Source organism: Amblyomma americanum, chromosome 11, assembly GCF_052857255.1.
Source record: "Amblyomma americanum isolate KBUSLIRL-KWMA chromosome 11, ASM5285725v1, whole genome shotgun sequence".
NCBI lineage: Eukaryota > Metazoa > Arthropoda > Arachnida > Ixodida > Ixodidae > Amblyomma > Amblyomma americanum.
The window spans coordinates 128,158,996-128,171,495 of NC_135507.1; the positions used below are offsets into that span (position 1 = coordinate 128,158,996).

The 12,500-nt window shown below is 53.6% G+C and overlaps 2 non-coding genes and 1 pseudogene across 2 annotated transcripts; all 3 read right to left on the reverse strand.

Moving 5' to 3' along the window:
• Positions 1–1,213, reverse strand: part of LOC144111645 (large subunit ribosomal RNA) — a 4,136-nt pseudogene extending 2,923 nt beyond the window's left edge.
• A 990-nt stretch (positions 1,214–2,203) lies between these two features.
• Positions 2,204–2,356, reverse strand: LOC144111591 (5.8S ribosomal RNA). The gene has a single exon (XR_013310118.1). It is a non-coding gene; the product is annotated as a 5.8S ribosomal RNA (ribosomal RNA).
• Positions 2,357–3,916: 1,560 nt separating this feature from the next.
• On the reverse strand, positions 3,917–5,731 carry LOC144111562 (small subunit ribosomal RNA). Its single transcript, XR_013310090.1, has one exon. It is a non-coding gene; the product is annotated as a small subunit ribosomal RNA (ribosomal RNA).
• Positions 5,732–12,500: the final 6,769 nt, after the last annotated feature.

A 12,500-nucleotide genomic window follows, 5' to 3' on the forward strand; every position in this document is an offset into this window, starting at 1 on the left:
GGTTGAACCTGTGCACAGCCAAGGGACACAGGCGGCAACTCATACCTGCAAGCTTTGGCGCAATGGTCATACCGCCAACCAAAGTATTGTGATTTGCGTGGATTGAGGTGCAGCCCTGCATTTTGTAAGTATGACTCGGTTTTCCGAATCATAGCTTGGAGCCCTTCAAATGTGTCAGACACCAAAATCATATCATCGGCAAATGCTAGGGCGCTCAATGATGCACCCTGGAGGTGCACCCCAAGTCCAGAAGAATTCAACTGCTGAAGCAGAGGGTCCAAAACGCAGTTGAACAGAAATGGGGATAGTGGATCCCCCTGCTTTATGCCTCTTCGGAGGGGAACTCTGATATTGTCGGTTGTTCCGTCTGACCAGAAAGTGGTGGTCCCAAATCTATACATGTCCCGGATAAGAGAGATAAACCTTGTAGAAACCTTTCTTCCTTCTAGGGCAGCGAACAAGGCGTGGTGTGAGACAGAATCGAAGGCTTTTTGTATGTCCAGACTAATAGCAAATAATGGACGGTGCAGCTTTTTCATCGTTCGCATGAGGGCTTGCAGCAGGAGCAAATTTGAGGACGTAGACTCAAAGTCGTACTTTTCCCATTGACCCGCGTCCGTCGCGGCGTTCTACCGGCGGTGGAAAGTGCGCACCCCGGAGACCGCGTCCGCGCACTGGCAGCCGGAACAGCCCCCCGAGAGGAGCCGTTTACCCGACGCCGCCAGCTCGGCAGTCGTCCGGAGACTGAATCCCACCGCTTTCGAGCTTCGAGGGCCCACCCGTTTTACTCTAAGCGGTTTCACGTACTCTTGAACTCTCTCTTCAAAGTTCTTTTCAACTTTCCCTCACGGTACTTGTTGACTATCGGTCTCTCGGTCGTATTTAGCCTTAGATGGAGTTTACCACCCACTTAGGGCTGCACTCTCAAGCAACCCGACTCACGGGAGGCTTCGTCCCGGGCGCGCAACGGCGGAGACGGGCCTGGCACCCACTCTGGGACAAGCCCCTGTCAGGGGGACTTGCACCGTCGCAAACTCCCGGGAACGTTGCCTCCCATACACCACATTTCCCGACCGCCTGCAAGGACGGGGGATTCGGTGCTGGGCTAGGTCCCGTTTCGCTCGCAGCTACTCAGGGAATCCCTGTTGGTTTCTTTTCCTCCGCTTAGTGATATGCTTAAATTCAGCGGGTTGTCTCGCCTGATCTGAGGTCGACACAGATGTGCGCTCTCGCGTTCGATTCCGGCGCGGTCCAGCGCGCGCGCGCGTCCTTCCCCAATCGTCCGGCCGACGCCTTCCGCCCATTCCCCGCTCACAGTCGGCAGCACCCTCGGCGACTGCGAGCGAGACTGGAAGGCGCCGCTGGCCGGCGCTCGGGACCGCGCGCATGCGGTTTGCGCGGATAACGCAGAGAGTTTCGAGCCCCCGACCGCCGCGGCCGAATTTTTCCCTGCCGCACCTCCCTTTCCCTCGAGAGAGCGACCTCGGCCTGGCGTAGGGGCATCGTCAAGTTTTGCGTCGCCCCCGCCCCAACTGGAGTGGCCCAGTTTTTCTCGGGGCAGAGACTGCGAAGCACTTAGACCGACGGCGGACTGCGCTCGCAACGAGATCGCGTCCGTTCGACCCTTACTCGACTTTGCGCCCGTTCGAGGAGGCGGTCCCTTTGCATCGGGTCCGGGGGGACCCCTTCGTCACCGCGCCACGGCGCGCCTCTGCGCTTCGCCCGAAACTGCCGCGCACGAAACGCTTTCGCGCGCCTGTCGCCTCCCCGCACCCCCGCGCGAGATCTCCCTTCTTCTCGCGCGGGCGTGCCCGGACAGGGCGCTCCCGTCTCTGCGTTTCTCGCAGCAGTTCGGCTACACGTACGCGGGCCAGCGGGCAACGCTTTGCCGCCCGTCCACACGGCCTCGTCTCCCGTCGGGACCGCGCTTTCCCTGCAGGTAATCCCTTCCTGCGGCGGTCGCCTTCGGAGGCCAGACGCTCTACGGCTAGCAGCCGCCGTCCCGCGTTACGTCGTCTGCGCAGGGCGACCCGACTCGGCCGCTTGGAGCGCGGCTGAAGGGTTCGACCCACTCTCCTCTTTCGCAAAGTCTTTCGAGGGATCTTCGGCGTTTCGTACAGAGCCGTCCTCTTTGCCGACACGGTCAAAACGAGTCGCCGGCCGCGCCATCCCCGGGCGCCGGCGTCTCTCTTGATATATGATCCGACCCTCAGACAGACGAACCCAAGGGAAGACCCAAGGGCGCAATGTGCGTTCGAAGAATCAGTGCTCAGTGTGTCCTGCAATTCACACCAAGTCTCGCAGCTGGCTGCGTTCTTCATCGACCCGAGAACCGAGTGATCCACCGCTTAGAGTCGTGCATTTGGTTTGTTCAATTCCGTACAGTACAACCAGGGTTTTAGGCACCGGGCTCCTCCCCTGGCCTCCCCGACTGCAGTTTCGTCCGACAATTCCACGTTCCAGCAGCCGTCCGTTCGGCATGCTTGCGCGGTGCCTCAAAGCCGAGGCGAGCAAGGTCTCTTCGAAGCTTGTGTGCGACAATGGCTTGCGCGTCGCTAGAGACGACGAGGCATTTGGCAACCCTAAGGCAGACGTGCAACGGCGCTCTCAAGTTCCGGTCTTCGCTGGTGCCGTTTTTTTTGCTGTTCACGGTTTGCTGTTCAGCCCGTTTTCTTTAAGCGGTCGCACGGGTCCGACGACCATCGGTTCACCAGGAAGCACACCGGTAACTTCGTCATCAATTGGGCAATAACACAGAGCTTTTGCGCCGTTCCCCGAGCACGTTTGTTCTGCCGTTGTGTTCGCAGCGACGTCACCCCCGGACTCCCAAGCAGCGGTAGCTCTGTGTGGACGGTTCTCTGCCGCCCACCGCTGCGCCCTCTTTGGGGAAGGGGTCATCTTTCGCTCAGAAATGCCCCTCGAGTCCGCCGCCCCAAGGGTGCGCCCTCGTGCTGCGCCCTGTCCGACCATTTCGCCACATCATTGCTTCGCTTAAGAGACAGGCACCGCCTAGCCGTGGCTACGCAGCGCGTACTTGGACAGCCGCCAGACGGGCGTTCGTCAGACTACTCCCGCAACAGGAGTCCACCGGCCACAGTGCCATGGACGGCGTTTCGGTATCGCACCGGCAGACTACTCGAAGGCTGGGAAGGACGAAGCAGCAGGAGAACCCCGCTGCCGCAGGTGCGTTCAAAATGCGGGATTACAACCCCTCGTCCCTTTTTTTCCCGGTGCCTCCTTTCGCCCCGCCGGCACGGCTTCAGACATCGCGCCCGCACTGCGAGACCTCTTGCGGCGGCCGTTCCTTATAAGTACTGGGCCGCACGCGTCCCGCCGCGCGCGCGTTGTTGCGAAGAGTTACTTTTCCGGAGCCGGCGAGCCGCGTTTCCTCTCGTACTCCGCAGCAGCCGCCGCCGTTCCCTTGGCGGCGGGCAAGCCTTTCCCTCGGCCAGCCTACCGACTCCGTCGCGACTCTCATGAGCCAGCGAGCCGCGTTTCCTCTCGTACTCCGCAGCAGCCGCCGCCGTTCCCTTGGCGGCGGGCCGGCCTTTCCCTCGGCCGGCCTACCGACTCGGTCGCAACTCTAACGAGAGCCAGCGAGCTGCGGTTCCTTTCGTACTTCGCAGCAGCCGCCGCCGTTCCCTTGGCAGCGGGCCGGCCTTTTCCCTCGGCCAGCCTACCGGCTACGTTCGAGTCTCTCCGACAACGAGTGTCGAAGACCGAAAGCCCACCAGATTGGTGCGTTACGCCGTTCGTACCCACGGAAGCAGTCCGTCCGACATTCCCTTGGTGACGGACCTCCGCTGGGCGTAACAATTTTTGCAGAGATGCGGCATCAGAATCTCGCAACTCCGCTGTTGAGGCCTTCCCCCGCTTATAAGCGGGGGCGGCGCCGGGTGTGACAAGCACAATCCGGTAATGATCCTTCCGCAGGTTCACCTACGGAAACCTTGTTACGACTTTTACTTCCTCTAAATGATCAAGTTTGGTCATCTTTCCAACAGACCGGCGCAACCGAAAGGCCGCGCCGGACATCGGTCCGAAGACCTCACTAAATCATTCAATCGGTAGTAGCGACGGGCGGTGTGTACAAAGGGCAGGGACGTAATCAACGCGAGCTTATGACTCGCGCTTACTGGGAATTCCTCGTTCAAGGGGAACAATTGCAAGCCCCTATCCCAATCACGAAGGAAGTTCCACGGGTTACCCAGTCTTTTCAGACAGGGATAAAGACACGCTGCTTCCTTCAGTGTAGCGCGCGTGCGGCCCCGGACATCTAAGGGCATCACAGACCTGTTATTGCTCTGTTTCGTGCGGCTAGGAGCCGCTTGTCCCTCTAAGAAGGTTGTAAGGTGCTGGGAACCCCGCACCTATTTAATAGGCTAGAGTCTCGTTCGTTATCGGAATTAACCAGACAAATCGCTCCACCAACTAAGAACGGCCATGCACCACCATCCACCGAATCAAGAAAGAGCTCTCAATCTGTCAATCCTCCCAGTGTCCGGGCCGGGTAAGTTTTCCCGTGTTGAGTCAAATTAAGCCGCAGGCTCCACTCCTGGTGGTGCCCTTCCGTCAATTCCTTTAAGTTTCAGCTTTGCAACCATACTTCCCCCGGAACCCAAATACTTTGGTTTCCCGGAAGCTGCCCGCCGAGTCATTTGAGTAACTCAGGCGGATCGCTGGTTGGCATCGTTTATGGTCAGAACTAGGGCGGTATCTGATCGCCTTCGAACCTCTGACTTTAGTTCTTGATCAAAGAAAACATTCTTGGCAAATGCTTTCGCAGTAGTTCGTCTTGCGACGGTCCAAGAATTTCACCTCTAGCGCCGCAATACGAATGCCCCCGTCTGTCCCTCTTAATCATTACCCCGTATTCCAAAAACCAACAGAACAGAAACGGGGTCTTGTTCTATTATTCCATGCAAGTTTATTCAGGCGACTCGCCTGCGTTGAGCACTCTAATTTTTTCAAAGTAAAAGCGCAGGCCTCCTCGAGACGCACCAATGAAGGGCACCAAGAGAGGACCGGCATGATGTTCAGTCCGAGCCGTCGCATCGGGTAGATGCACTACTCGTCTGGAACTGAGATCCAACTACGAGCTTTTTAACCGCAGCAGCTTTAGTATACGCTATTGGAGCTGGAATTACCGCGGCTGCTGGCACCAGACTTGCCCTCCAATTGATCCTCGTTAAAGGATTTAGAGTGTACTCATTTCAATTACGGGGCCTCAAAAGAGTCCCGTATTGTTATTTTTCGTCACTACCTCCCCGTGCCGGGAGTGGGTAATTTGCGCGCCTGCTGCCTTCCTTGGATGTGGTAGCCGTTTCTCAGGCTCCCTCTCCGGAATCGAACCCTGATTCTCCGTTACCCGTAACAACCATGGTAGGCAAGTAACCTACCATCGAAAGTTGATAAGGCAGACACTTGAAAGAAACGTCGCCGGCTCATGGCCATGCGATCAGCACAAAGTTATCCAGAGTCACCACAGAGTACGGGCAGAACCCGATGGGTCTTGGTCTAATAAAAGCGCCCGTCAGCCAAAGGCCTTCAGGCTCAATGCATGTATTAGCTCTAGAATTGCCACAGTTGTCCAAGTAGAAAGAAACGATCTAAGGAACCATAACTGATTTAATGAGCCATTCGCGGTTTCGCCTTATTTCGGCATGTACTTAGACATGCATGGCTTAATCTTTGAGACAAGCATATGATTACTGGCAGGATCAACCAGGTAGATGCATAGGCAAACCCTTGTCGCTCCTCAAGGGAGCCCTGTCGCGGCCGATCGGGGCCCCTCTCACCCCTCGGCGCGCGACGCGCATCTTTTTCGCGGCAGCTCTCGCTGCCCGTGCATCGTTCGAGCTCGCTGCGGCATCCGACCCGAAGGCCCGGTTATCACCGCGCGGCAAGAGAGCACGCGCCCTTAGGCAAAGCATTTGTAACGCGCCCACCAGTGCGCACGCGGCCGCTAGGGCCGCGGCGTTCAGGCACTGGACGGCGCTTGCTGCGTAGCCGAGACGGCCTAGCCGCCAGACGACGGGACACGCCCGCGTCTTCGGCGCAGTCGCACGGAATCGAGTCCGGGTAGCACGGAACACACTTCGTAACACGTGGGAACAGCGTCGTCCGACAACCAGCCCCTATCGCAGACGCGGATGAGGCTGCAGACGAATGCCGTGGGGTCCACGGGACGGGGACACGCTGGGCACGAGGCCGCATATCAAGACCCGTACGGCGCGCGCGCGCTCGGGCGCACGCCACCGACAGTGCCACAAGGACCCCCATATAGTAGCAGCGATAAGTACCCAGACCTCCGTGGGTTGGTAAGTGGCCGTACTCGTGCCGATCTCGCCGTAAATTTGGCGCAAATCGTGCGCGCCCATCGGGCGGCATCGCGGCGCGCGCGTTTCGCGGCGCCCCGCGCGAGCCGAACTCGTGGACTTTGCCGTGGCGCTTGGCGCCGTGCTCGAGGCGCCTTCGCCGCAAGAGCCGCGCAAATCGTGCGGCACCCATCGGCGGCATCGCGGCGCGCGCGTTTCGCGGCGCCCCGCGCGAACCGAACTCGTGGACTTTGCCGTGGCGCTATCGGCCCCTCTGTCGGTACCGCGGTTCCGCCGCGGGACCTGGCCAAATCGCGGGCGCGGCAGCGCAGGCCGGCATCGCGGCGCACCACACGAGCCGTACTCGTGGCGCTTTCGGATCAAGTGTCGCACAAATCGTGCAAATGCCATGGGCCGAGGTCGCCAAATGCACAAATGCGCCTCCGGGGCGTCGAGAGCCGCGTTTCGGACTTCGCCGACGAAGCGCGCACTCTACGCCTCCGCGTGTGCCGCGGCGGTATGCCCCCCTTATATATGCAGCGATAAGTACCCAGACCTCCGTGGGTTGGTAAGTGGCCGTACTCGTGCCGATCTCGCCGTAAATTTGGCGCAAATCGTGCGCGCCCATCGGGCGGCATCGCGGCGCGCGCGTTTCGCGGCGCCCCGCGCGAGCCGAACTCGTGGACTTTGCCGTGGCGCTTGGCGCCGTGCTCGAGGCGCCTTCGCCGCAAGAGCCGCGCAAATCGTGCGGCACCCATCGGCGGCATCGCGGCGCGCGCGTTTCGCGGCGCCCCGCGCGAGCCGAACTCGTGGACTTTGCCGTGGCGCTTGGCGCCGTGCTCGAGGCGCCTTCGCCGCAAGAGCCGCGCAAATCGTGCGGCACCCATCGGCGGCATCGCGGCGCGCGCGTTTCGCGGCGCCCCGCGCGAGCCGAACTCGTGGACTTTGCCGTGGCGCTATCGGCCCCTCTGTCGGTACCGCGGTTCCGCCGCGGGACCTGGCCAAATCGCGGGCGCGGCAGCGCGGCCGGCATCGCGGCGCACCACACGAGCCGTACTCGTGGACTTTGCCGCCGCGCTAAACGCCGTACTCGAGGCGCTTTCGGATCAAGTGTCGCACAAATCGTGCGCGAACTCGTGCAAATGCCATGGACCGAGGTCGCCAAATGCACAAATGCGCCTCCGGGGCGGCGAGAGGCGCGTTTCGGACTTCGCCGACGATGCGCGCACTCTACGCCTCCGCGTCTGCCGCGGCGGTATGCCCCCCTTATATATGCAGCGATAAGTACCCAGACCTCCGCGGGTCGGCCGGGGCGGCCTCTCTTGAACTGCTATAACTCCGCCGGGCGACGCACTAGAGTGGCGCAAAAGGTATCAAATTCTTCGTCTTTCAGAGGGCTATACGCTGATGTAAAAACTGAACGGCCCGACTTAACGGGACTAGCGCGAAGTTTGTAAATGTCGTTGGACCGTGCCCGAGCCAGACAGCCTAAACGCCCGTATCTTGGGATAGATAAAAAGCACAGAGGCGAAGAGGGTGGCAAAAGCTTCGCGCTTTCCAGCCCAATACGCCGATGCAAAATTCGCACGCCTCCGATGCCTGGTACGGCCGCAAAAAATTCTCAAACGTTACCGGGGCGAGGAGTCCTTTGTGCAGGGGCGAGCGCTTATCGCTTGTATCTTTCGATGGGGCAAGAAGAGAGAGGCGAATGTGGCACCAAACGATTTGCCGCTCCGAGACCTATCCTGCGATGGAAAAGTCGTGCGCCTCCGATTTGCGGGAGAGCGGCAAAAACTTGAAAACTCTATCGCGTCCGCCCCAGGCGAGACCGCCTGAACGCCTCTATCTTCGGCTAGTGAAGAAGCAGGCGGACGAGTTTGAGTTTGAATTTATTTCCACAAACAAGGAGATACAATTGTTGTGAGAGATACAAGGGGAAAAAGCTTCTCAGGGTCAGCCTGACCGACCACAGTGCCGTTACAGAGGCTGCAGCAGGGCGGAAGTGAAGGCTTATAAATGAACCAGGGGTTAATACAAATTCAAAACAAGAAACCCAAAAAGATACAATTGCAACAGTAAAAGAAAAAGAAAACGCCGTACACCGCTTATTACAGAAAGACATAGAGGCGCACAAAAATATCTCAGGCAGGTTTCTCAAACAACAAAACAAAAACAAGTGAGCACGTCGATGTCACATCGAGTAATGTCATTTAGTGACTTCGGCAACCTGTAGCTTAACATTTGTTGACCACAATTAGTTCGCTTGCGAGAAACACACCAAGTCTCCGGATGCTGGAGTAGTGTAGGGGGCAACGCGTATTTTTTTTAGATTTTCTTTTTTTTATTCACGAAAGTCCGACAACACGGTGCCTTGGTGCAGAGGGCAGACGAACGGCGAAAATCAATCCGCCTGACTGGGCCCTATGCACCACTCGAACGCAACAGCAAGGAGCACTTATATAGACACGCAGATACACGTTATAATGACCACAATAATTGTAGAGCACAACTTTCAAGTATAAACGTTCATTCCATTCTTATTACTCAGAAAACGCGTCTAAAAAATCGCAGAAAAGGACAGTGCAAGAGAAGACAAATAAAACATAACTATAGAAACTGAATGCGCGCCTAGAAAAAAAAACCAAAAAAAATATCAGAACAGACCAATGTGGAAGACTGGGCGAGTTGGTGGGTAGTCATTCTAGAAAAAAACAGCGCACACAGGACAGGGACCAAGGGAAGAACCGACGACACGAGCGCTGACTTACAACTGATATTGATTAGGCGGAAAGTGAACACTATATTTAGGAAGGAAGTAGCAGGTACAATCAGAGGCAGTCAACGTCAAAGAGGTGTAAATGGCCGATAAAATCGATAAAACCGTAAGGGGTGAAGATAAAACAAGATAAAACTCAACAGATGACAAGCCATGGTGTAAAGAACGCTAAGACACGTGAGTAACACGTACAATGCCATGAATAACAAAAAACCGAATACAATCAACAGGTGGAAGGCATCTGAACGTGTGAACAAAAGCAGTGTGAACAAAATTTAACAACTGACATGCGCTTGAAACGGATAACCAGGCACATAACTCACACATTCATCGGTTTTCTTTTTTCTTTTCTTGAGAGGTACGCCACTTCTTTTTCTGATAAAACTACAGATGGCGCGCTGACGCAGTTGTATTTATTGGATTTTATGTTGAAGGCTTCCCTACTTATTTGATCCGAGTGGCTTCCTATGATTTTACAGTTTTCAAATTCAGGATGACAAGCACTGCAAATGTCTGTACAAGGCTTTCTCGAGTTACTTTCAAGGTACCTGTCCTCAACCTACTGTGCATGGAACGAGCACATTTACCTGCAAAAATCTGGAATACCCATAGGATCATGTTTAGCACCCATACTCAGTGACATTTTTCTGGCGTCTACAGACAGGACCTTGGCTTCCATCCTTCCCAGCTCATCTGTTATAAGGACGTTTCGGTATGTCGATGATTATCTCGTGGTCATAAATAGCCACAAGCAGGCGTTCCACTCAGACCTTCAGAATATTTTGCATACTTTCACTTCGACCATGTTCCCTCTAATCGTAACTCACGAGGTGCCAGTAGACAGCACTATCAGATTTCTTGACATCAAGCTGGAATTCCAGGTCCATCACATTAGTTGGAACTATGAACCACGTAATAAGAAACCGGCGATTCATTACCATTCAGCACATTCGAAATTAGTGAAGAGAGCAATCGCGAGTCTTTGCATGTCTAACGCGCTCAAGAGATCATGTCCTCACAGCATGCTTTCCAGCTTTGACACACAACGCAAATAGGTTATTAGGGGCAGGCTATCCCAATCACCTGTTCATCTCCGTCGCCCAGAAGCTTCAAAAGCGGGTGAAAGGAAAAGAAAGGATAAATGAAGGAGGTAGAGACAAAGAAAAAAAGAAACAAAAAGTCGCAGTGATCCCTTATCTCCACGCTCTGTCCCATAATCTGAAAGAAGTCATGAATAAAGCAAAGGTGAAGGTGGTGTTTTCAGCTCCGGAAAAGCTTGCAAATATCTGCAACCGCGTTAACCCTCCTTCCAAGACAGCAAGAACATGCAGCAAAAAACATCGTAAACAATTCGTACCGTGTCAGAAGGAAGTAATTTATTCAATACCTTTAACTTGCGGAGACAAATATATTGGTCAGACGGGCAGTTGTAGTAATGACCGATTGCGGGAACGTAATAAAGATGTGGAAAAGGGGGTAAAAGGACACATAGCAGCCCGCATAGGAATTTGCAGTGCTTGTCATCCTGAATTTGAAAACTGCAAAATCATAGGAAGCCACTCGGATCAAATAAGTAGGGAAGCCTTCAACATAAAATCCAATAAATACAACTGCGTCAGTGCGCCATCTGTAGTCTTATCAGAAAAAGAAGTGGCGTACCTCTCAAGAAAAGAAAAAAAGAAAACGAATGAATGTGTGAGTTATGTCCCTGGTTATCCGTTTCAAGCGCATGTCAGTTGCTAAACTTTGTTCACACTGCTTAAATCCTTGTCACCTTCACATGCCTTCCACCTGTTGATTGTATTCGAATTTTTTTTTGTTATTCAAGGCACTGTACGTGTTATTCACGTGTCTTAGCGTTTTTATGGTTCTTTACACCATGGCTTGTCATCTGTTGAGTTTTATCTTGTTTTATCTTCACCCCTTACGGTTTTATCGATTTTATCGGCCATTTACACCGCTTTGACGTTGACTGCCTCTGATTGTATCTGCTACTTCCTTCCTATATATAGTGTTCACTTTCCGCTTAATAAAATCAGTTGTAAGTCAGCGCTCGCGTCGTCGGTTCTTCCCTTGGTCCCTGTCCTGTGTGCGCTGTTTTTTTCTAGAATCAGAACAGAGCATTGCAAGAGCCGACACAGATGCAACGTATGTGTAGAAACTAACTGTGTACCTACCAAGAAAATTAAAACAAATGTGCTAAAGTTATAAGCAGGAAAAATAAAATAAAAAACTACAGTGCATTTCCCAGGAAGTGACTTTTCGCTCGCTTACGAAAAGCAGACAGGGAAAGATGAATTAAATCGGGATGGGTTCCAGTTCAAATGCTGCGTAGCAGAGTTGGTTCTGTTTCTTGGTTTCTGTATATTTGTGCGTCCAAACCCATATCGTAGGTGAATTTGGAAAAAAAAAACAACAAAAAACATTGTTGTCGATTGGCTACGAGTTCCAGGAATGCCGCCCGACACTGTCGCTGGCAGTGTAACGTTTGTATAGGTAGTACTCGCTGAAGTAGGAATATGTGGAGTCATATCTTGAAAAATTTTCAACAAAGCGAATAGATCTCTTTTGCAATAAAAAGGGCATTTCAAGATTACATTTCCCAGTGACTGCCCAGATAAGCGAACAATAGCGAAACCTGGAATGAACTGCACTGAAATAAAGCTGGCGCAAAAAATGTCCGTTGGTCAGCGACATCAAACTTTCCAAATGTTGAAAAGTGTTTGTTCGTTACATTGGCGAGAGCTTCGCCTCTTAGTACCCCCCGCCCCAGTTTAGATATCATCAACCGGGATTTCTGTTTGCGGTATTTTGTAGAGTTTCCTCTACAGTACGCCAGGTCTTTTGCGGATCGCAGTGAATTCGTTAGAACCTTCCACTGCAGTGATGAATTCGAGATTTATATACGTCCGAACCTAATTTATTCCTATCTTATTTATGCTGTTCTAGAATTGACAGCTCTCTCATTTATTTTTTTTTTTATATATGCCAAACAGGTGATTTCGGCCTCTTATGCGCTTTACTAAAGCAGAAGTTTTTCGCAAGTTTTTGGCGCTTTTTTGCCCTTGGTTAACATTGCTACAGTAAAAGCGCAGCTCTATTATTTTTTGCGACTATTGTGTACTACATTAGGGTCAATTTCGCAAAGACAGTACACATTGGAGACCATGTGTTCATTTTTTTTTCCTGTGTTACAGGCTGAACCGAGGTGTAGTGATTTGTGCACGCCATCTTGGAATAAAGCAAGAGGTGGTCACTAAAATCACTCAGCAAGACACCTGGGTCCTGTTCGTCGCAATTAGTAAAGCATAAATCAATTAGGGTCTCACCCGACCCCAAGTAGCACGTGTAGGCGCATTAACAATGTTAGAGAAAACATGTAAAGAAATGATGTCGAGAAAGTCACT